This window comes from Mycteria americana, chromosome 8, assembly GCF_035582795.1.
Source record: "Mycteria americana isolate JAX WOST 10 ecotype Jacksonville Zoo and Gardens chromosome 8, USCA_MyAme_1.0, whole genome shotgun sequence".
Classification (NCBI taxonomy): Eukaryota; Metazoa; Chordata; class Aves; order Ciconiiformes; family Ciconiidae; genus Mycteria; species Mycteria americana.
Window position 1 is genome coordinate 39,078,523 of NC_134372.1, and position 25,353 is coordinate 39,103,875.

At 40.3% G+C, this 25,353-nt stretch overlaps 1 protein-coding gene across 2 annotated transcripts in view; it reads right to left on the reverse strand.

Annotated features, from left to right (window-relative positions):
- Positions 1 to 24,716, reverse strand: part of GARRE1 (granule associated Rac and RHOG effector 1) — a 61,121-nt gene extending 36,405 nt beyond the window's left edge. For both annotated transcript variants that reach the window (XM_075510783.1, XM_075510782.1), the window contains exon 1: positions 24,638 to 24,716. The gene's annotated coding sequence lies outside the window, so the exon portion shown is untranslated. The remainder of the gene's footprint in view (positions 1 to 24,637) is intronic.
- Between the last annotated feature and the right edge of the window lie 637 nt (positions 24,717 to 25,353).

The window sequence follows — 25,353 nt, forward strand, 5'->3', positions numbered from 1 at the left end:
ACATCGTAAGCACCATTCATGTAAAACAATCAAACATGAAAGCAACTAATTCAATTAATGTCCCAAAAAAAGTAACTCCAAAAGAAACAACCCAGAACAGCCAGATGCTTACTAGGGAAAAGCCTGAACAAACAAAGCCTACTGCAAGGCCAAAAGGTCAGCAAGCTGCTAGAGCCAAAGGCTCCTGTCAAGAACACACCCATTCCCTCTCACACTTAGTTACACAAATCTTGTGCACATCCAAAAGCTACTCCGCTAAGAAAGGCATCATTCCACCGTCAAGTTCTGCTGTCACTAATGTGTACATCAGATCCATCACCTGGCCAGGCCACCCAAAGTCCAAATGTGGATACCTTAAAAAAAATAAAAGTATCCCAAATGGTCTTCAACATCTGAATAGCAAACTGGGAGCAGAATGGCAGGGGAAGTGCCCATACGCTACTTCCTGAAGACCAGTCTTCCACTGTCCCCGCCCCTAGCTAGCTCAGAACCAAAAAAGTTACCAGCCAAGGCCCAAGCAACATCAATTTGCATTTCAGCACCTCGCAACGCAACTACAAACGTCCTGGCCAAGGAAACCCAGTGGCCTAAAGCAGGGACCCCCGGATGGTAACGATATCTGGCTCAGACCCAAAGCTGAGCACGCAGCATACGACAAGGCAGGCTCTGCCGCTTTGCTCACCTTAAGCACCACACTGGCAAGGGCGGAGGCAAGGAGAAGGCAATAGGAAGGATGGAAGAGACAACAGCAAGCGATTCTGGAGAAGGCAGCACTGAGAGGCCCAACTATAAAAACGTTTCAAACCAGTAGTCTACACAAAAGCACAGACACAGTACTTAAGCAGGAGAAATGGAAAGTTAGTCCCAGGTAGGGGCCTTGTAAAAGTAGACTGTACCAGTGTGCTCAAGGCACAAATGAACCATACCAAATCTTCATCTGGAGGGAAGAGGCACAGGCTGTGTGTGGTGTACAGTTATTTCTTGCTTCTCGTTTTAGATAGTTCACTTGTATTCTTACCTACAATTAGTAGCCTAAGACAGATGGTGGAAACTCTTTCCTCCAAATAAACTTTTCAGGAACCTCGTAAATAAACAGGTTAAGAAAAACAGTCAAGTAGTCCCAACTACTTCTGGAGGGGGATTTTGAGCCAGACATCAATATAGTATTCTACAGATTTTTAAATGGGAGTTGATTCATTTTACACTATGCCAAACTGAAGATGGATTACATCTACAACTACAGAGTGTGTTTAGCATTTACAAAACATACCCATTCAAAAATACTAGAAATTGGAATCCACATACCAGAGATTCAATATAAGGAATACTAGAATTTCAGTAACAAATCTCATAACCTGAGAAGTTAAACTCTGACTTCAACATCTCCACCACACTCAATTAATATACCACATCTATTAATATTAAAATTGCCATAAGAATGACAACCATATAATATATTCAATCCATCCATAAAAAGAAAATGCATAGAATTAAGTATGTGGGCTTTTAAAATTTGTTTTCATTTTTAAACACTGTCTTGGACATAAAACTTTTCAGAATAATACAAAAGCTGAAACTATGTTCTGAAAATTAAACTTTTCAGTCGACAAGAACAGCCATCTCCAAGTAATGCTGACTGGCAGAAAATACGCATTAATCTCTGACATCAACTAAGTTATTTTGCATCTGTAATTTCATACCAACACATCATAAATACTTAAAGCATGCAAATGCTTTTATAAGGGTTGACAAGTCCCATTATCTTCACCATCAGGGCAAACGAGGCTTACAGTTTCTCAGGACTCGCTCCACGCAGCCATCAGGATGCAGGCACACGACAAAAACCCCAGCAGCCCGCGAGTGCCAGCAGGGAGAGGACGCACGTCCCAGTAGCTCAGCCTATTGGCAGGCAACACACGTCACCAAATCCCGATTGCTTTTGGTCAGGTGCCCATACTTAGGCTACAAAGCCAGAAAGGAAAACTGACCTCACTTTTCAATGCTGATAGCCTTTCTAACAGGGTGGGCTGCAGCCACTAGAAGACCCAGGCACCTCCTGTATGACTTTTTTGTTTGGTGTGTTGGGGGTTTTTTTGGTTGTTTTTTGTTTTGTTTTGTTTTTTTTTTTTTTTTTGTCATCCAGGTTGTAAAATCTCCTATTAGAGGAGGACAGGGGGAGAAAGGGGAAGAGAGACAGAAATAGCCTATTATACCAATATCATTTTAGTTCTTGTTAGCTCATGAATTGCTTATTGGGATTCCTTTTTGGCTGCTTGCCCAGAACAGTTGGAGGAAAAAAAACCAAAACAAAACAAAAAAAAAATAGGCAAGCCAACCCTTGGTGAACCCATGAAGTGCCTGTTGGAAACATCCTCCTTCCAGTGTCTCCCCCTCCTAATACCTGACACCGTGGCCCGCTCTCCAGGGTTGGATTGGTGTCAATAGGCAGTGTTAAAACTGATTCAGTGTCTTCCCTCCCACCGGTTGGGGACCACAGCTCACAGGACATACTCCACAGGGACTATGTAGTTAGCGTAGTTTCACTAGAATCATTAGCTTGAGCATCCTGTTTAAGTGTATACAAATCTAAACATACCAACTTATTAATACAGAAACTGATCTCATTTACCAGTGAAGCAATTACAAACAGAAGCATGGAGATTTGTTAAACCTAAGTGGAAGGCTCCAGCAACTTGGTTTTATTAACTCAAAGACCCATTTAACTGATGAAATATTTACCTAATATTTATAGACAGTCTCTGAACTAATTTATTATGTCTTTGTCTAGAGCTTTTTTCCCTTCAAAATTACTCTCCTGAAAAGAAAGCTACTAACTTATTTGTGCCACTTTGTGTCTTTTGCACTTATAATGAAAAATCCTCTAGAGGCACATCTATGCTGGATGCCCTAAATGACAAGCAAATACAAAAATACCCCCATCCCCTGCCCCAAAAAAACAAATCAACAAAGACTGTCATGAAAACCACTCAGAAATAGAGAGAACTGGCTGAAGAACGTCAGCTTTCTGGAGCTAGGTAAGGACTGAGGGTCTTGGCTGCTCAGCACTACATCACCTCACTTCCAACCCTTAACCCTCCAGGAAGGAATCCATAGCCCTGAACTGTATAACTACACTCCCTTTAAAATACACATGGAAGGTAGGTGTATCTGAATCAGATTCCGAGTTGTCAGTCTACCGAGCTGGACTGTTCCAGGGCAGAGCCTACAGTGTGTCAGGAGGCTTCTTACATGTTGTTTGAAGTAAAACATTTAACACACCAAATAGCACTAACTCAAGTCTCAGCAATAAGATATGACAGCAAAAGGAAAAGCTGGTGAAAGGAATGTGTTAAACCAGACCTTCTTTCAGACTTGGGTGCCTCCCTGAATGTCAAAAATAGATGCCTGTGTCAGATCAGGATCACCGTTTCAATCCTCCCTTGGCAATAGGTACTTACGCTATCTATTTTGAAAGCGGGACCAGTTCCCTTTTGAAAGAGAACTGTGGGTATAGACGAGAAGAAAAAGAAAATAATGTCCATTCTTTTGATACAGTAGCCTAACAAAGCATCTGCACACAGCATGAGACATTCCCATGCAATGTGACTGCCAGCCAGAGGAGACTCAAGGCTCCATCTCTCATCTCCCAAAAGGGTGCACTTAACATCAGCCACAAGCACACTCACTCTTGCTCTCTCAGAGCTGTATAACGTGCTAAGATGAAGAAAAGGCTCATGGGACCACAGCAAGAGCGAGCATGAACAGCACAAGCTTTCTGTAGAAGAGGCACAGCTCTGCCTCCCAGAATAGATCACCTACAGAATTCTTTGATTCTGGCCACTACCTGCAGGACTGCTTGGGAAGAGACTCCTGCTCACACAAAGCCAGCCATCAGAAAAAATACTTTTCTTCAAAACCGAGTGAAGAACTGAAGGCCATGGTTTCAAGGAAGGGATGGAGAGCTGACAGTTTCTAGAAAAGTCTTGAGAATAAGTTAACATCTATTCCTATAAATGGCCTTTTTCAGCCACAGATTTCACTTTGTGCTGAAGGGAAGGCAGGAAGAAAAGGCTGAACCAGAGAAATATTCAATTAAAGCATGTGGAACAGGAATATTACTTCATTAGGCTTATGCATCATGGTCCAGTTAAGGCCACTTGAGATAATTCCCCACCACCACCACCCTCCCCTCCCAAGTCTCCTTGCAAACTCACCCAGCACATCATATATGTACTTAAAGTCTTCCTAAGCTACAGCAGAAGCCACCTATGTTAGACTATTCCTCTTCACCCTGTCACTCCTGATTACAGTTTCACTTCTAAATACAGTAAGCACAAAGAGTCTAGGATGGTATTTCCTTGTTAAAACTTAACAGAGAAAACAAAATATAATTGTTTCTCAGTTCTGTAATGATATCTACAAAAATCATGATTTCCCATGTTTCTGCAGAAGACCAGCTTTCACATGGGGAGGGAACACGGTATGACAACGAACAAAAAAACATACCACACCAAAAAACCCCTACAATCCTATAATCTCATAGTAGACATCTTAAACCTGGAAGCACTTTAATCTTTGGGCTCACTTCAGCAATGGACTTAAGCATATGATTAGTTCCAGTAAAGTTAGTGGTATCTCTCACATACTCAAGTACCTTGTTAAATCATGAGTTGCAGCTTTCCAACATAAGCAAATGCCATATGTATTTTTCAGTATCATTCACTGTGAAGAGAGGTTTTTAATACACATTGTAAAATGCGTGCTAAAAGTTTCTACTAACATTTGTTAAAGAGGTTTAGGAAATCGCCTTGAAGAGCTTAGTTACTGCTGAGTCAGTGTAGATCAAGAAATCAAGCAGAGGGCTCTACGTAAAGCTTTATTCCTACTGGCTTAAAATGATTTGTCCATAGACCCAAATACCACACAAAAAGCTCCTGCATATAGAAAAATGGAAATAATTCCCACCCTTTGGCAAAGTACTTACAGAAATAATTGAAGGGCATTCTATAAATGCTACCTTCAATCTTCTTTCAGAACTCAGGTTCTTCTGAGGAAGTTTTTATTGCTCCAAACAAATCATACCTTAAACAAGACTTGCAAAGACAAGTGGGAGTAAGAGCCCAAGTCACATACTACAGCGTTTAAGCATGACATACTACATGCACTACTATATATATAGATGCATATACACATGCACACACACAAAGAATGGCATAACTTTACCGGACTGAGGGACTAAAATAAGATACTAGATTCATTATGGATAAATTTATCAGCTCATACAGGTGAAAACCAATCCTAGTCTCACATACAAAATTATGGGCTCTGGTCTGATCATTACCATTTAGGAAGATGGTGTTACAACTGGCTGTTTTCGCTAAAATGTCACCCCAATGCTGAATGGTAGAGTCAGAAGTGTAAATCTTATGTTACAAATTATTTGCAAAGGAATTTGGAAGGAAGCAGCAGCGTTGGGAAAGCCAGAAATGTAATTATGCCGCTGCATAAATCCATGGTTTACCCACACTTCAAATTTAGCGTGCAGTTCTGGTCTCCTTATCGCTCTTTCTTCCAGAGGGACTCATTTGGCTTACTAAATAGACTGACCACAAGCTCAAGAAATCCTATATGCAGCAAATAGTTGAAGACAGTTTTAAATTAATATAGCTCACAAATTCACCCCGTTCTTGCCTTTCCCTAGGTATCCATTTATAACCTCCATGGGATAAAGAAGGCTGAGTTGGATCAATTTTGAAGTCTGAATCAGCGTGGCCACTTTTATCTTCTTATTCACCCCAACTTAGCGAACATCGAAAGCCGTATATCACAGTGACGTACTGTTTACAACTGGTCTGGAAACAGAAGTATTTCCTCATCGATAAATCAGCTTTTAACTTTCAGACAAGGCTTCCAGTCATTTTGCTGCTCTTGCAAACAGATACTACATTTCGTAAATGCCACAGTACTCACACTTATTAGCATATACACATTTTAATTTTTCGACTGAAATAAATATCCCTAAACCAAATTTCTAGACTGTTTTAACTGAGTTTGTGATGCTATGCAACTTTAAAAAGAAAACCCAAACTCAGAGTAGCTTCAGTACATGTTTTAATTATTTTAGTAGTGTTAGACAAAAGTCATCTTTCAAGGCAGTGAAAAATCACAGATCCTCTACACATTTAAAGCTCTTCTATGAAGAAGGAAGTTTTGAGTACTAGAAACATAAGACAGATTATGTACAGAAAATCCTGTAAAGCCTTTATGAGGTTTTTTTTTTTGCCTGTTTGCAGCAAGAATGATGAAAGCTTTCAAAACATTTGGAGTAACTCAACACCAACAATCTTTCCTTTCCCAAATTACTATGCTTCTTCTGAATTCTCAACACTTGCCACAGAATACGTCTACATTCTTTTGATACTAGACTACATCAAAAAAAGAGAAAGAAAAAGCCCTGCAAATGTGTTTTCTTAGTTGCATTAAATATACTAATCCTAACCTACTCATATAAGTTAAGTGGCTACTATTAGCATGTTATTTCCACATGTAAACTAGTCACTTTTTCATATTTAATAAGTATATTACCATACTATTTCTTTGTGACCAAAATTAAAACCTATTCCAATATTTACTAATATTTATTCTCTTCAGTACATGGTAGAAGCTTATCTATCTTAATGTTGGCCTTCTCCCCCAACTCATTCACTGAAAGTCTCCTACTTGAGAAGTATTAAGTATTCTGAAATGATATGAATTTCACTTCCAAAAATAGGAAACAGGAGTACATATCAGAAAAACTGACATCAGCACACACACTTACTGTCTCATGACAGTTGCAGCCACGAGCTTTTTTGTCATCTAGCTAATACAGATTCATGTCTCTGTACCACAACTCCTGCATTCTGAGAACAGACTTTCCAAAGGGTTTCTGGGCTTACTGTATTTGAGTAGCAGTAGATTCATCACTGAACAGCTGGAGTCTTGCCCAGGAAAACAAACTATATTCTATACTGAAGAAAGGGACATGATGATTAGGCCTTTCATATCCCTCTCATGTTGAAAATTATGGAATTATCAGAAAACTGTAATCATGAAAATGTTAAACTAAGGAGAATGTATTTTTATAGCAAATGAACATAATTATGTTTACCATATTTGGGCCCAAAGTTGGCTGGCAATTCAGTCTGTATATAGACAGCAATATCTGATTCACTGTCACAGGATATGAATAAACCAGAGCAATCCAGTGTGAATAACAGTCTCCCTCCTATAACAAAACCAAACATTAGTGTGTACATAATACTCCAAAAGCATCATATAATACCACTGTAAATAGCGATTTCATAAACAGTAGTAGTTGAATAGTTTTAACCTTAATTCTAAAAATAATTCTTGAACTAGATCTTTGTAACAGGAGACTTTTGGAACTGTCAGAATGCTTTATTTCTAACAAATCTATGGTTTTTAATATATTAGATTATGTAGAACTAATTTCTGTAGCTGATGAAGGAACAGTGGTGACAAGTAATTTGAGATCATAAAGATCAAAAAAGTAGAAATGGTAGCATGCATACTTCATAACCTTTCCTCATTTTTTCTAATCAAAGAAGCTGCTTGTGTGTCTTTGGCACAGCATTCTCTTCCTCATTAAGACCAGAATTTATAAGTCTTAATTAAATATAGATGAGATTTTTAAAATAGCACTAACTCATCCTGCATAGTTGGGGTCAAAACATGATTAGTTACAAGATCAAATGTAGCACCCTTCCAGTTTATAGATCTCTAATACAAATCAAAAGGGAAGAATATAGCCAAATCTTGCCAACTGTAACCTTTCTCCCTTCAAGAACACCCAAAGCTTAGCGCTTATCTAGTTGCTCTGCCTGCTTTACACAGCAGACAACTAAAAAAAAAAAAAAAATCCTTCCCCGAGTTGCTCAACCTTCTGCAAATGCCATTAACAACTGGTTCAAACACAAGGTAAGCACCGGAGACAAAAGGATTCTCCTCTTGCCCTTCTTCAGCAAGCCCCTGTGTTCCAGCAAGTATCACCCCACCTTCAACACAATGGCAACAGCTTACATCTTTGAGACTCCAGTATCTAGCACCTTCTATTAGCTGCTTCAGTAATCCTGCTTTCTATTTCAGCCCACAGCATAATTTGTTGCCTTTTATCCACACAATGTAAATGCCAAAATAGGCCATAGGTCAACTTAAAAATCAAAAAGCTGCACGCTGAAGGCTGAGGAATGCTAGAGGAATCTTAGGTCTTCTCTACCCATTCCTTACACTGACACAGCTGTAAGAAATTTCTGGGTTTTAAAGCAATTATTTGATTTTTGCATTTTATATGTTCTTCCTAGGAAGACTAGTTTGATTAAAGTTATTTTGCTTTTATTAAGAAAAGCAAAAAATTTTAATATTTTAACAGACTACTGTTTTCCTGCTTCTTTAAAAACAGAGTTAACACTCTTAATAATGAAGTTTAATGTATTTCAATACAAATAAATTTACACGTTTGGAAAATAAATCTCAGGTTTTGTATCTAGTGTAGATGCTACCAAGGAATATAAATAACTTCACACAAGAGCTACTTGCTAACAAATGCATACATGGAATTCTGCTGGCACATCTCAGCAGCCGGCATAGCTTCTCTAGCTTCCGGCTTTAAGCTGCTACATTACGTATACGGCATGGAAAGGCATACAACAGTCAAACTGATGCTCAGATAAATACTGATGTGATCTGACTAATGTAATGTGATTTTTCCTTTAAAAAAATGCATTGTTCTTATGTTAAAAATTATTCCTCAAAGAACTCCCCAAATATTTCCCAATAAAATTATCAATTGTTAAATAATTAACAATCCTACGTTACAACATATAAAGCACAAACCACCTTACCATGTCCTGAAAGTAGAAGTACCAATACTTTTATATAAATAACTAAGCCCTCAATCATGGGCATGATTTGTCACCAGGTTACGTGCCAAAATTTCTGCAGTTAGCTGTGCAAGAAATTTTTTGCCCAGCAGAAGATACAATGGGATATTTATGCTGGTATAATACATCTTGAAAGAGAAACATGTTATGTTTTAATCCATAAAACAAATTAACATGATGTGGTTAATCTATTCAGTAGAAATCAAACATCCATAAGCAAACCTGAAGACTTAAGCTTAAACTTTTATTATTTGTTACATCTTTCTGAAAACTCACATGTGTGTTCCCCCCTGAAGCACCTAGTACCAACAGTCCAAGATATCACACACATGCATCAGTGGAAGATCCTAACTTCATACCTAATTAAATACATCCAATAGTGTCTCTCAATATTCATTAACAGAGCTGAATTTTGTTCACAAATGAAGACTGGAAAAAAACATTGAAAATTCTAAGTGATATCTTCTGATGTGTCAATTTTACTTAAAAATTATTATCAACGTGAAAGACTAGACTTACATTAGATGATGTTTAAGTGATTTAAGCCATGCTGGCACTCCTTCCCAGTAACTAATGTTGACAAAGGGCTTTCTGCTGCAGAAATTGCAACACAGTACAGCTCTGCCAACCGTTAAGACACCGCAAAGATGCCAAATACATTTAAGCAATGTTTCAATACCAGCTGATGCATCCATTACAGATCTGGCCAGACCCTTTCAAATATATTTCCTAAGTATGAGATTTAGAAAAAGCGACCTTTTTGCCACCAGGACTGCCTGTGCAGAGGGTGTGCTGACAGCCCAGACCACCCCACTGGTACCAAGCACTGCCCATGACTAATCTGGCACCAGCATGCGATGGTATGGAGAATGCTATAATACACAACACTAAGCATCAAGGCAATGCCTGGCCATTTCTATTTCATATATTATTACAAACCTCCTCAGGCACCATTTTTAGCCACTGTTGGATTTCCTCCCTTCTCCCCATCCCCCAACCAGGCTCCAAACCTTGAAGTAACCTTGTTTTGTTCCCCCCCCAGAGACAGCTCCATGCCTGAAACATAACCTCTAATCTTATTTTCTATTTCTAGCATACAATTCACGACCCTTATCCCAATTTTTTAAATTAAATATCCCCCATGTTGCAGACTCTGCTTCCTATAGTCAGGGTAGTGCACAGAGTACGTCAGAATTTATAACCATACATTTCTTGTTGAGGACAATTTTACATTACTTTTAAGAGCATTAGAAACATATAGTCTTTACACAATATAGGTTGAAAACCTCTTTTGCAGGGAAGGCTTTTAAATATGACTGTCAGTACTCCACTGCAATGAAACAGCTTTATTTGTCAGAAGTTTTAGATAAAGACCTTAAAATACAACAGATTTGCAATTCAGGGCAGTTTGCAAAGCAAAGCATTAACTTCCAGCAATTATTGAGACTTGGAGAGTATCTGTGGACATTAAGTTAAAGTCTTAAATTACAGGGTTTTATTACAAAGGAAGTCTTCTCATCTGACACCATATATTTATGAGAAGGACTTCACTTAAACTTGTTTGGTTTTTTGCAACAATGAAATATGTCATCTGTTTGCCATCGATTCTGTAACATTTCTCACACAAAACAAATTAAAATAAAAATGGCCTATTGGATCAGATGTCCATCTAGGCCACAATGGCAGTGGTCAAAATTTATACTTTTAATTAATTAGCACTATCCATAACCCTCTTTTATATTTTTATCAATTATACCCAATTTGTGCAGTTGCTAGGGCAAAATGTTCCTCCACGCACAAATTCTCCTACAAAAGCACTTTGATACAGAACAGCTCCCTGAAAAATGAAAAAATATTTTTCTGTCTCCAAAGTGCTGAAAAACAAGAAGTTTCCAGGATTCGTCCCAAGCCTGGAGGTTGCAGTCTGACACAGCCATGCCCTCTCAGAGCTGCAGGGAGTTACAAGTACACATCTGCGTTTTCATCAGCCACATGCTAACACTCTTCTGCCTACCCCAAAATAAGCTATTTCAGTCCCAGAAACCACATCCCCATGGAGCGTGGAAGGAACATCTGTCCCTGTTCAGCTGGCTGGGTGCTCACCCTGCAGAGAGGACCTGATTTGGCCACTGTGCGTTAGTGAATACCTTCACTTACACACAGTGAAAGTTAAAAAAAAGTTAATTCCAATGTACCCACATACCAAAATATTCATAATGCTTATACCAAGCTAGTAGCTAGCCTTTCAAAACAAGGCTAACTATATCGATATGACTTTCTGTTGATTAATCAGAAAATTAGTCAGCCTAGGATGCTAACAGCAAATAAATTGCCCCTAGTACTTCACAAAATCACTTTCCGAGTTGTATTTTAGAAATAATAGTTATAGGACAACTTGACCACATAAGCAAAATAAGGAAAGGAGGAATAATCTTTGAACTAAGACACGAAGTGTTATAACATGTTTTGTTAAATTTATATATATCTTATCAACATGTTTTACAATAAATACGGTTTGTTTCACATTGGTCTGCACAGGCAGTTCTAGTAAATACCGTTAGTTTGTTCTACTTTCTCTCTCCCACTCCTTCAGCTTCCATTCTATTCTCAGCAGGGCATCATTTGAATTTATCAGTAGTTCCACAGAAATTGAATAGTGCAAGTGGGAGAACAGCCTCTAGCAATTAAGAATAAAAGCAGGTAAGTGAACATAAATCAGAGTAGAGAAAAACGTATGTGAGAACTTTTTACGGTAGCAGAGCTGGATTTTGAAGTGGACTGGAAAACAATAAATAAAGAAATTGTGAAGTCAAGAGTCATCTCATCAACATACTTATCAGATCAATTTATACTCTGAAGCAAAAGTTAGCACTGTAACAGGAACAGTGCAATCAGAAGTAACCTGACATGAGATTCATTCCTAGGTGACTACTGAGGGAGTGACAATACTTTCTTTCCCTACTTTAAAAAAAAAAGTTACATTGTCAACATAAATGATAATTGCAAGTCAGGACTGCCTTTCAAAACAAAAATAGATAACAAAAAAAAAGATGTTATAATAAAAAAAGATGTTATAAACAAACATCTATAACAAAAAAAATGTTATAAAAACTATTTTGAATGGTAACTTCATTGAGTCTTAAGGGTCAACGTTTTACGGCTTCTCCACCCCACCCCAAAATGAGGACTAGAAACATCTCAAAAAACCTCACTGAGATTCTCATGTCAATGAATGACAGCCACAAAAATTTATCATAGCACTAGGAAAATATTTGCAAGTATGTTTTCAAAAGGATACTGTTATTCAAATGGAAAAAGAGTATTCACACCACCACTGTCCAACAACCCAACTATTTCAAAATATTAAATTCATTAAGCATTTTATTACTGTGGTCTCCATAAAATACATAATTAAAGAACTAATATAATATTGCTTGTTGATGTAAATATAATCTTAAAAATGTTTTCCTACAGTCTCTGCTTTTAGTATGAAAGTTAGAGAAGCAATTCTGAAGTCCTCACTGAGGATAACATTAGGAAGGTCTTTACTCTTCAAAACTGTTTCCACTCCCATCTTTCATAAACTTGTGGGAACACAGTATAGGTGGTTTTAGTCATGTAAGAATGTTCTTCATTAGTCATAAAGAATGAAAACCAAGTATGTTCCAAAGTAAATCCATACTTGACACCATTTTAAAATCCTTACTTCATTGGGAAATGGCTCCTGGAGTACAATCACTGATGCAGGCTGGAGATACATGATAACTTGTGCCTTAATTTTGGCTAAAGCATGCAATAAATATTCTACCAAGTCAAAACAACCCTTCTAACATACAATAGTTTACATAAAACATTCAAATTACTCAGTAAGCATTTGAAAAAACGTTTAAGCTTACTGAAAATGTAGGGTTTTTTTTTAAATTTCTGAAAGGAAATCTGAGAAGGATTTCTGAAAAATAATGCCTTCCACCTGCAGCCCACCAGCATCATCAGGTGAAGTCATCATAGTGCCAACAGCAATACTGTTACTACTGCTGTCAGTACTGGACCTTAAAGAAATGAACACTGATCATCATAACGGCTGATTAATTGTTTTGTTTGGTATTTAACAATACAGTTATTTAATTAATTTTTTAAAATAAACAATTCCATTTTAAATATTAAGTATATTAACATGATCTACAAGAATATTAACATGATCTAGTAAACATTATATTTAAGATAAAATTAGTGGTGAAAATAGACAACGTGCCTTCTGACTCTCTGGTACCTGTCACAAACTTCCACAACACAACTGATTCAGCCCACATACAGCTTCCCTGCCAGGGGAGCCTGTAGCCTGCTATGAAACCCACCTTCCCGCAAGAAGCAAGACACTGCTGTAATCAACACCTCTCAAGAACCACAGCCAGGGATCTTCTGTTCGAACACAGATCTCATCTAAGACATACCCACATATTCACTACTTTCAAGTTCTTCCAACCCCAGCAGAACCATCACACAGTGGCTACGGCTCAGCCAGACTGATTTTGGACAAAACTCAATGCCTACTACTACTCCATAATCAGTATTATGGAAACAACTCCTTCCACACATGTCTTGGGAGAAGGTAAGCGAAATTATTACTTAGGCAAAAAGCTCACCTTACATCTGTTTTAAGATAAACAACACAGTAATAGACCCCCACAGAACAATTAACTGTTTGGAGAGAACCCTGCTGCTAGACCCTAAGATCTAAGGCTCAAACTTCCACTATAGTTCTTTACTATGTTCTCCATTTACAGATAATATATCATCTGCCACATTTTTCCCCATTAGGCAAGCTCTGACAAAAAATTCAACTTGTGTGTACTCTGCTCCTGAATTACTGGTGGTAGCAGAAAGTGCAAATCGCTACTGCACAATCAAACAAAACAGCTAACACGCTTTTGCAGGAAGGATTTCCTCCATTCCTGTTCTCCAAAGCATTATATATTAAAAAACCTAGAAAACTGGGTTCCTACTGCTACTAATATTCCTTCCTTCCAAGGCTCTGTAAGGATCTTGCTGTATTTCCAGAGTTATTCTGTTAGGCAATTACAACTTCTATATTCTGCATAAGCCTGCAATATACATCTGTAGCAAACTCTCAGGGAACACTGCAATGAATAAACACAGGCATGCTACATTTATTTTTTCCATCTTTTTTTCAAAAGAACTATTATAACATCAAGTCTGTAGTTACCTGCAATTTTTGAACACTAAAAATCTATCTTACTTTCTTGCTAGCAATTCAACAACATTGGTCCTATTTTCAATTTCTTTTTCCTACTTTCAGATTCACTCCAGCAAGCTTAAAAAACACAGTATTAGAGATGCATCCTTACTACACACTAAGGTATTTATATATTTGCTTTTAACCACAATACAATACACATATTTCTTGCATACACCTAACAATACCTGTTACGTGCATATTACATGATGTATGTTCTCCTTTAAGGGATTTGAATTTCAGTGAGTCATTTTCTCAAAATTTCCATAGAAATTTAGAAATAAATAATTACCTTCCTTCAAAGTGTCCAGTAACACTATGCAGCTGGAACAGACCATACCACTTTCTGCATTTATTATTTTATTACGAACAATGTGTACTACAGTCAGAACTAGGACTAACCACAATCAGAGTATTATTTGATACATTAAGGGATTTTAATCCTCAACTACCACTCACGTATTATGGTGCAGCAGGAGAGTTTAAGCAGTGCTTCAGCTGCACAGACACCAACACTCATACCAAACTGAGTTTAGAACAACAGGAAATCTTTCGCATTTTCAGCACGGCAGATTCCTCTCCCCATCTTTCAGCTAACATTCCGATCCTCACTGTGTAATACATACAAGCAGGAGAGTTTTAAATGAGAATTAAAGTGTAAAGCAGGAAAAAAGCAGTAAAAGTAGGAAAAAATTAATCATAGGGAGAAAAGAAAAGGAGAGTGACTGGATTCAGCAGCATAAGAAAATTACATGATTGTGGGCTTGGCAATGAAACTGATGGTTTTCTTCACAGTGTATCAATATGATGATATTCAAAATTGAGATTAAACTATGTTTTAGGGCTCTCAAATGTTATTAGTAAGGCATTCTGCTGCTTTTTGAGTTGCTGTATGCATATCAGCAAATAATTTTAAACAGTATAGCCACTTGTAAAATGGAGTCTTATCTCCTCTTACAGCTAACGTATTATTCTCTGTCTGGAATAGAAAATTCTTCCACGGACTGCTTTTCATATCTTTCAGGTGATTATGCTGGCACTTCTTTGCCCCTGAAGTTGAAACACATAGACTCCATTTATGTAGACGTTTCTTTGTCCATATTTTGGACAAAGTGGATTTTTATTGGTCAGAAGTGGTAGTTATTCACTACTAATAGAAACAATTTATATGTTACATTAAGCAATCTATACTACTAAGTTCCTAGAAGATAACTACTCAAGAAAAAACGTCAATGAAAAAATCTTGTGGCATCTAGGTTTTTACCACATGCCAGTGCTATAAAAATCCAAGTATATTATCCTCATTTGTGTCAGATTTAAGCTTGTTATTCATAAGTGAATGAACCTCATTGAGTTCATGACTATGAGTAGTTGCTTTGCTATGTTTCTTACCATAGTCTTCAGTATGAAGGTATTTAACAAGAAACCAAAACCTTTGACCAGAGAAAAGAAAACAAACAAGAAAAGAAAGCAGAAGGAGAGGCATTCCGGTATAAGTGCAAGTAAGCCACTCGTACCTGCCCTACAACCTACAGCTTACCACCAGTTCAAGCGGACACAATACCTTCCATATGGAAGAACATAAAGAGCAGTTTTAGAAAAAAATAATTTCACCAAAAACCCCACATCAATGTATTGCACAAGCAACAAACTCTGTGCAGCTGTTTAAGAACAAATTAAACTTAATATATTGTACCTTTAAAGCCAGAGGAGCTACTCAACTATGAGCTCTGGTATATGTAAACCACAGCAATTCACGCACCCAGTATTCTGTCCAACAACATATCTGACTGAAGCATACTCTTCAGAAAAGCATCCAGAATCACAGACACCATGAAAGGTTTTGCAGTAGTACCTCTCTGCCATCTGACCAGCAACAACTTAAACAGTGTTATGAGATTCGGTGATAAAAACACCTCCTGATGCTCGAAAGACAGCATCTATGATTTGAAAGGGACCTCTGCAGCCCTCATGGTCACCATGACATGGAAAGAGAAGGTAGAGTGAGAGAAGAGCTAGAATCTTTTAACACGTGTTCAGGAGAAACATAAGTAAGAGGCAAATCATTGTCTGCTATTCATTTGTCTGACTGTATCAGACAATCCTAATCAAACCTCCTAAAACCCAACTGTTCCAGAAACTAAAATGGAAAAAAGAAAAGAAAACCTATTTTCCTGCTATGTCTTCAAAGGAAGAAAATGCACTTTTCCCCAAAAAACATTTCCCTAAATCTTGTGTGTCAACTACAGATTTACTCTATCATACCAATCCATCACCACAAAAATGTAACATTCCTATATAAAAACAAAAAATGTATCATTAGTGGTTTTCAACAGATTTCATGTCCAGCAACATCTGCAGAGCAATAGATTTCACTTAACCAGACCAGGATCTTTTCTAACCACAAAACCAAGCAACAGATTAATTTCAAAACAGCGCAGGTCAGATGTACCACTTCTCTACACGGATAAAGCAGTAAGTGCACTTGACCAAAGACTGCCAAACTAGACCATATGCTGTCCCATGACCCAAATTACTATTTCAGTTTTAAGACCAAATATTATATGAAAGACAACATTTAAATTAGGGTTGATAACTTGGATCTGTAGAATACCTTTCCTAAGAACTTGTGAACAAACCCATATTAAATTCATGGCCAAATGTTATACAAAGTTTGCTAATTACCACAGTTATTTTGTAATAACTTGTCTAAAACTTTACCATACTCACTCCTCTTTGGACCTGAAATGAGGTCAAAGTGCTGAATTCAACATCACAATCTGTTGCCCTGGAAATTATTGCAATGTTTAGACAAAGTTTATTATGAGATCTAATAGGATTGCTTGAGAGAAAATGTTTTCATTCTCTTCCTGAAAGCCACACAAGACAGACAGAAAGACTGGAAGCTCTTTGAGTAAGGACTCTTCCAACTTTTTAATACAGAACCAAGCATATTCCCAATAACAGTATATGTGCTCTTCTTTTCAGGGTTTTGTTCTAATAATTGGCATTTCCTTCCAGCACCCCATACAGTTTTCATCAGCATGGAAGTCTCTTAAGAAAAATAAGCCACAGAATTAAGAGTCCACTTCCACTTGCATTAATTTAGGAAATTTAATTTTTAGTTAACCTACCCTGCTCTTCTATACATAAACTTCAGCAACTTCTCTTCAAAAACAGCTAAAACAGAAGTGCAAGTCATAATACAACCAAAAACTTAGCCTTGCTTATATCGTAACTTGTGTATCTACACTGGTAGAAAGACAGTTTATTTGTGCTCCACTATGAGTTAAAGTACGCGCAGTTTGCTCTCTGTAGGTGAAGAATGTACAAGTATCCACTCAAACCTCTGCTTTCCGACTGACAGCAGCAGCAGCAACCTGGCAGTATTGATAATTGCATTTGCACTACTCAGAACTTAACTCAGTAACACAAAATTCCAGTCACTACCAAATATTACACTTTTTTCATTCTCTTTTGCTTTTTATTTAATAAATGAAAGGTTTTAGCTTTTCTAAATGATACATGCAAATTTAGCAGCAGACCTAATTTTCAGCACCATATTAAAGTTCTTGATTACATCACCTGCTTGCAAATGTTCATCTCATGGAGGAAAAAAGGTATATCTTATTACCTTATTATTTAAATATTTGCAAACTGTGTTGCTCAGCCAAAAAAACACAAATAGCTAACTATATCTTTGGTAAGAGGCTAAATAAAGTTTATTCTGGAGCTATGAAACATGCACTGATGAAGTTAGACTCTGTAACAACATATTTGCACAGTTTTTGTTAACACTATTCTATACCACCTGGCCTTCAATTCCTGCTTGGACACAGAACTGCAGACCACTCAACAGCAGGCAATATTGCAATTCTTCCCTCCCACCAAAAAAATCTCCTATCCTCAGGATCTTTCCATCTTTTACTAAACACAGGTGCCTTTAACAAATGATGAAAACCTGCATTCATTTTTACCTTAATTTGACAAACGTGGTTTCTTCTGAGCATTTGGAGATTATGAACTCATTCTACATTGAAGTTACCCTGCAAGATGCATGTAGAAGAACATATAGATCTGGAAGAATGAAATTTTTAGGTAGCCTCCTCCTCCTTGTATTCTTCCTCCTTCTACATAATACCATCTGGTACAAGACTTGCAAACAGCGTTCTGAGAAAAATTTTGAAACACTCAACAGAAAGAGATTACGTTCCTCAAATCTTTTGGAGTCTGGCATAGAATTACATTTACCCAAAGTGATCTCTCCCCTGTGATAACTCAGTCTTTTACTCAAGCTGTGAGGATGCAGACACAAGAAAAGTCTTTCAACAACAAGAAGAGTGTTTCTGTGTCTGTCCTTTCTAGTCACCACAGCTTTCACTGGTGTTCAGCATTTCTGTTATATGCTGGGCCACATAAAAAGAACGTCTAGGTTCTTCAGGATGAGATTGCCAGCTTCAAGTATTTTTAAGGAACTTTTTAAAATATTACCTTGTACTTAGACTTTTAGGAAGCAACACTTAAAAGATCTCCAGATTTTTCTGGAATGTGAGCTGTAGACATTCAGGTGCTTTGTCTTTCCCTGGGGAAGCTCTTGTGCTTGGACTCAAACTGTTCTTCTAAGGCACAACCAGCTATGTTTTGTAATCTGTACAGAAGAGCAGGAAGTTCAACTTTCATAAACAAAAAACCCCCCCCAGGAACATTGCTCTGAATATCCTGGTATCAGACAGACCATGTGGACATGCTTCAAAGGATCTAATTTTACCCCAGTAAATCCAGAGGAATTCCCAATACCATCCAGAAACTCACAAACATACCAAGTTATCGCAGTGAGGTAATCTACTTGGGAAACTAAAAACACTCGGTTACTGACAGGATTAAAGGTATTTTTCATTGCTAGATAACTCTCACACAAATGAATCACACTAGGGATGCCTGTGGAAAAGTGGAGAAAAGGTCCATCACAGTCCTTTCTTCCTATTCTTCTCCTACCCTCTCCTCTACAACACATTTCATACACTGCTTTGAAGTTCCCAAAATACAGCATGTTAGAATAAAGAGTTCAAGAAACAAACAAATATTATTATTTCTATCAAGGGAAACAAACTTTCCCTTACATTCAGAAACTGTTTAAGTTGAGGAGTTTTGTTCCATTCCCAGATTGTAGAGTACACTGCACAGAGCCCGTGAGGAATTTTCTGTAATTGGACTGTACCATTTAAATGTCAACTTTGAGTGCACAACTAAACAAGAATCACACCTGAAATACTGTTATTAAACAGCCAGTTGACATGTTCCCTTATAACTTTCTAACCAACACACACGTAATGTCAAGGAAAGAACAAAAATAGCATATCTAAACCTGAGAAGGGGTGGCTGACAAGGTGGTGGAGGGATCTTCGGGTTGAAATTTTCAAAATAATCTGCCTTTTGCAATGCTATTGTACAGAAATGCTTACCAGAAAACGTTAGCATCTGACAAGTACCCCACTGAAACATGACTAGATAAAACAAAACAAGTCACAGTGACCAAAAAACCCTAACCACTTAAAAAGCAGAAAACTGTTAGAAAAGCAAGAAACGAAAAACCACAAAGAAGGAATATAGCTTTGTTGCAAGACAATGAAAATGCAGCTAGCCTAAAACACAAAATATGCACCAGTCATTTCAAGGAGAAAATTTTACCAAAAACATAAGCAGGAACTGGTCACAATTTAGGCAGGTATTGTAAAGATGTTTCCTAAAAAATTATTTTCTCTGATGTGACCCTAACAGTAAAAACACACAAGGTAAAAATTTATTTTAAAAAACACGGACAGCTAATTTACAGCAAAAACTTTTTAAAGTTGTTGTTTGCTTTTTAGCTAATACAGCAAAAATTCTATCTATTAGTGCTACCATGTTCTCCTATGAGGGCTTTCCTTCGAAGGGAGAATATTTATTTCCTTCGTGAAAACAGTTCTTCAAAGCAAAGCCCTAGAATATCCCACTTCAAACTTGAATTGTTTTAATAGAAAGTTGTAACAGGTGCTTGGCCTGATAAGCTGCTGTATGTTATCATGAGACTGAAGCCAATGTACCACCGATGGTATGCAATACCACAGCTGGAAAAACGTCTGACTTGCTATAAAGGCTCTTGAACGCGCCTGAAAGCCTCACAGAGCCTCAGTTATTCCCACCTCAGATACACCCATGCTGATCTTCACTCAGACATCTCAGGATTCCCCCAGCCACACCTGGAGTACTTCACATTCCCCTTTTCAGCCCTTTTCTTTCATTCTTCAAAGCCTAACCAGCATTTCTAGACCCTCTATTCTGCTGTTTCCCACACACACACCCCTCTCTCTCTTGTACTCCAAGGCTGCCCCAGCCCAGGTCCCTAGAAGTCGGTTTGCCTCATGCAAAGTTTATGACCTTAATAGAACCACACAGATCAATCCCCCCAAATTTATCTTAAATAATCAACACACTAATCTTCATTAATTACAGCAGAGTAAGACAAGATTGATATTTCAAGACCACAGTTCTCAAAATAATTTGTCATGTCACATTAGAGCACTTCAAAGTGAAACACAGTTCGTTAACACCGTCATCTTTTTGAAGTTTCACAGAAAAAAAAAAATTTTTTTCTTTTTTTAATTACTGTTTTGGAAAAATTCAAGGACTGGACCAAAATGGTTTATTCACAGAACACTAGAAGACCGGGATCGTATCGGACCAAATCAGCAATTAACGTGGAAAGCAGTATTTGTGAAATGAATGCCTCCTACTCCCCACACACACTTTAATAGTTTCTTTGGGGGCAGAAGGGATAACATGTAAACCCCTCCTGCCATAAAATTATCTTGAGGTACAGAAACAGCAGAAGAGAAGAAACCCACACAAAGCCTGAGGCACAAGAAAACACAACTACTATTAGCTTCTTCTCAGTGAGTTTGGAACTCATCTTTAACAAATTCTACTTATTTCAAAATATTTTTTCATCCTGTCAGACAGAACTTCAGATTTTACAGATATCAAGAAACAGCACCTTCTACGGTTTAGATCTGCAGTCCCCATATAAGCTTCCAGCGTTGCTTTCAGCAACAATACATACAAAATCTAAACAGAACCAGGAATATGATATTGCGTGGAGAGCACAAGATTGGGTAACAACAATTTATTAGTAACATGCCGCAGGCAAAGGCCAATGAAGGTTAAGAAACACTAATCCAGACATATCACCAAGCTCTAGGAGGACCGGTGCAATTATAATGCAGATTTTGTCAAGCCTAGCAGAGCCAGTTGCCCTCTGAGCCAGCCCCAGCACAACATTCTATGACGAAGTTACCCATGCTGCTGGAAATGTCATCTTTCATGTATGATATAAAACCCCTTCTATAGCTATTAACAATACCCTGGCATTGTTTGCAACATGTAGGGTGTTGCTCTGGCTAACATCCAATTCCAGTAATAATATTCTATGTACCTACAATAACCACAAGAAGACATTCTTCATTTTCAGCCCCAAGTGGTTTTGCAGCACAGCAGCAAGCTCTTAAAAGAACTGCCATACCTCACTGCAAGTTCTGCATTTCACTGTGCGTTTATCTGTCTGCACAGATCAGGCATTTCTCTAAAACTGTAGAAACACCTTGAGATTACTGGGAATAAAGGAGCTCTTTTCACATGGCATAATTAGTCATATCAGCAGTGATAGTTATTTTGAGTGGCACCCATTAATCACTATCATTAGCAGGATTTCTGGTGTACCAGCATTCATTGTACCAAGAAAAGTATTTTCCTATTACAGTACTACTATATAAACAAAAGCAGCAGCACAATTTCTCTTCACACAATCCTGTTTTGAGTAATGAGAGGTAAGTGGCAGCACTTAAAACTACAGTCAACTCAGGGTATAAAGGGAAGCTTACTTATACCTTATAGGACAGCAAAAATACAGTTGTTTTGCTGCAAAGAAAAACTGGCCATCATTTGTATGCTGGAAAAGAAGAGGTGTTGAAAAGTAATAAATAGTGGGAAGAACTGGGGAAGAAAGTTCTCAGGTTGGAGAGAGCAGGAAAAAACACCCACAGAAAAATAAAATTCAAGTGGAAAAATATTCAAGTGATCAAATACAAGTTGATATCTAAGCAGAAGAAACCTAGACTTGTCTTTTAAACATTTGTAGCAGATACTTTCATATGACTTTCTATGAAGGATTATTTACCTGTTAATCAAATTTCAGAGTTTCAGAAGAGACTTTCGACTAGAAAAATATTCCCTGTATGCATTATTTCTAGGCTCCTAACATCCCTGAGTAACTCCTGATTCAGAATGAGAAACGCCAACAGAAGGATTAATGCCTTACACTGACCTAGGAAGCAGTACCACAAGATGCATGGGAAGCAGTGGCTCTGTGCTGCTCCCAGCCTGGTTCCTCACACCACAAAGGTTTCATGAAGCACCAGAAATGCATATGTTGACCTGAAACACACCTTCCTCACAACCATAGATTAAATACTTAGAAAGTCCTTCCTTCTAGGAGGGAAAGTACAGAACAGAAAATAAATGAATAAAACCTTGTGCAAGTCTTGAAGTTGGAAAAACAGCAATTTTTTACAGAAGAAGGGTCCAGTTTATCTTCTGTAGAGACGTTGCCTAGTAGAAGACTCCAGCCAAGTGCAAAATCACGTTGATACCCATGATACACAAATAGCACCTGTGTATATACCAAGATCGGCCAACACTCCTGATCCCATGAGCTGTATACCAAAACCTTCATGTGGCTGGGAGCTACACGACACATATCACATACCCCGGAGAGGTGAGGGAAGGGGAGCGTACCGAGAGAGCCTCAGCCGCGCATCACCCACAGAAAACAACAACAGTTCCTCAAGAATACCACTGCCCTTTTGCAGGACAGCACTGGGCTGAGAAAACAGAAACATCAAGCAACAATAGCCTTCAAATCCACAGTGACCTTTTCCCCAACCTCTAGATTTGAGATTATCCAACAGCCACGCCAGCGGTTACAAGATGCAGTGCCATTTTGGGAACCAAGCCTCAACCTTTTGCCAGCTGCATGTGCCTCCAGAGCCACAGGCTGACCGACTCTGAAAAGCCAAGCAGTTTTTTGCGGCTACGCACGACTGACGTACACCGCTCTTCAAGACATCCAGACATCTGTTCCTCTATAAAACCAGTAATGATAATAACAATGGCCGATTTATACTTGTAACAAGGTTTATAATCTCATGTAAAACAAACAAACAAGATCTTTCAACTTTCTAAGCCAACATCCACCTGACAAATGTATACCTGCACCACTTCCACCCCATGCAAACGATAAAACCCAAGCGGGGAGAAGCAAAGGTATATTTGCAAAGTTTTAAGCTACAGCCCAAAAGGAGTTATCCTCTTCTGCTTGCAGGTACCATATGCATACAGCGTACTAAACATAAGGCCAGATAACAACAAACAGCACTTTCAGTTAGCATCAGGTGAAAAATCTGTACAAGCGCAGGCCACTGCGGTGGCCGCCAAGACGGAGACGCACCTCCCCGCAGGCCTTCGGGCCGGGGGGCGCGAAGAAAACCCGCGGCAGGCACCACGACGAGGTGTGCTTTCGGGAGGCCGATGCTACAACCCTCCCGAGGGGCAGGTCCCGCCGGCACCGCCCGAGAGGCCCGCACGGCCAGCGGGGCCGCCGCACCGCCGGGAGCTGCCGGCGCCCGGCCGGGCCAGGGCAGCGCCGCGCCGCCCTGAGGCGAGGCCCCCGCGGCGGGGTCTCGCTGCCGGGCCGGGGCAGGCTGGCGCCCCGGGCGGCCGCGGGTCACTATTTAGCAGGAAGGTGCGCAGGAATTCCCGCAGGCGCAGTCCCGGCCCCCGCCGCGCTCCCCGGGCAGCCCGCACACGGGTCACGGCGGCGGGAAGGGGGGGGGGGGGAGGGGGGCGGCCGCAGCCTCGCCGCCGCAGCCTCGCCACCGCCCCGGGCTGCGCGCCCGCGCCGTACCGAGGCTGCCCCCGCCGCCACAGGGCCGGCCCGGCCCGGCCCCGCCGAGGGAGCGCGGCGACAACCCCCGGGCCGCGCCCCGGGGCACCGCCGCCGCCCTCCCCCCGGCCGGGGCTCCTCGCGGGCGCCGCCGGCGCCTCCTCCCAGCCCCTGCCGGCGCCCCCCGCCGCGGCCCGGGGGGCTCCCCCGAGCGGCCGCAGGGCGCTGGCTGCCCGCCTCCGCGCTCCGTCCCCCTCGGCGCCCGGGGAGGGAGGGAGGGAGGAGCGGCGGTAACGCCGTCCATGCCAGCCCGGTGCCTCGCACCGCCAGGGCCCCGCCGGCTGGGCTGCGGGGCTGCTGCCGGCCCCCCGGCGCCCGCGGGCAACGGCCGGGGACAGCCCGCGCCGCGGGGCCGGAGGAAGGCCGGCCGGCGGGAGCAGGGGCTCGGCGGCGGCGCTCACTCACCTGCCCGCGACAGCCCCCGCCGCGCGGCCAGCCCCACTCTGTGTACTCCGGAAACGGCGGCTCCTCCGCCGGGCGCCGGGGAGGGGCCGGGCGAGGGGGCGGGCGGAGCCGCGAGTGACAGCGGGAAGGGGAAGGCGGGAGAGGGCGGGCGGCTGCCGGCTGAGGGGTGAGGAGGGAAGGGCAGGGGGTGGCGGGCAGGAGGCAGCGAGGAGGAGGAGGAGGGAGCGGGCAGCGGCGGCACCGGGGGTCCCCTGGGACGGGGGTGTCGCCAGGGGCACGGGGGGTTGTCCCAGTGCGGGTGTGACAGGGACCGCCCGGGAGGGGCCGCGGCTGCGAGGCGTGCAGGGGAACTGGGGAGAGGGACCGCCAGGCAGAAGAAAAGGGGAGAACGGGGGGGGGGGGGGGGGAATCAGTGAATATTTTATACGTGGTTAAAATAATGAGGTTTCTCATTCTGTTGTTTTGTGGTCAGGTAGCAGTGTCCTTCCTCGGTAGAGCAGTCCGTGATGGAGATCGCCAGTGGCACCAGCAAAGTACTGTATTCCTCTTCCGTTCAAAACCGCTAGCTGGAGAAACTGCAGAATTCAACACTGCTGTTAAATGGGTTTATTTGCGAATTAGGTAAAATGCACAAAAATTATCTCAAATTGAACGTAATTGTCACGGTGCTACCAGCTTTAGGAATTGTTTAGAAACAGGCCTGGTCTATGATGGCT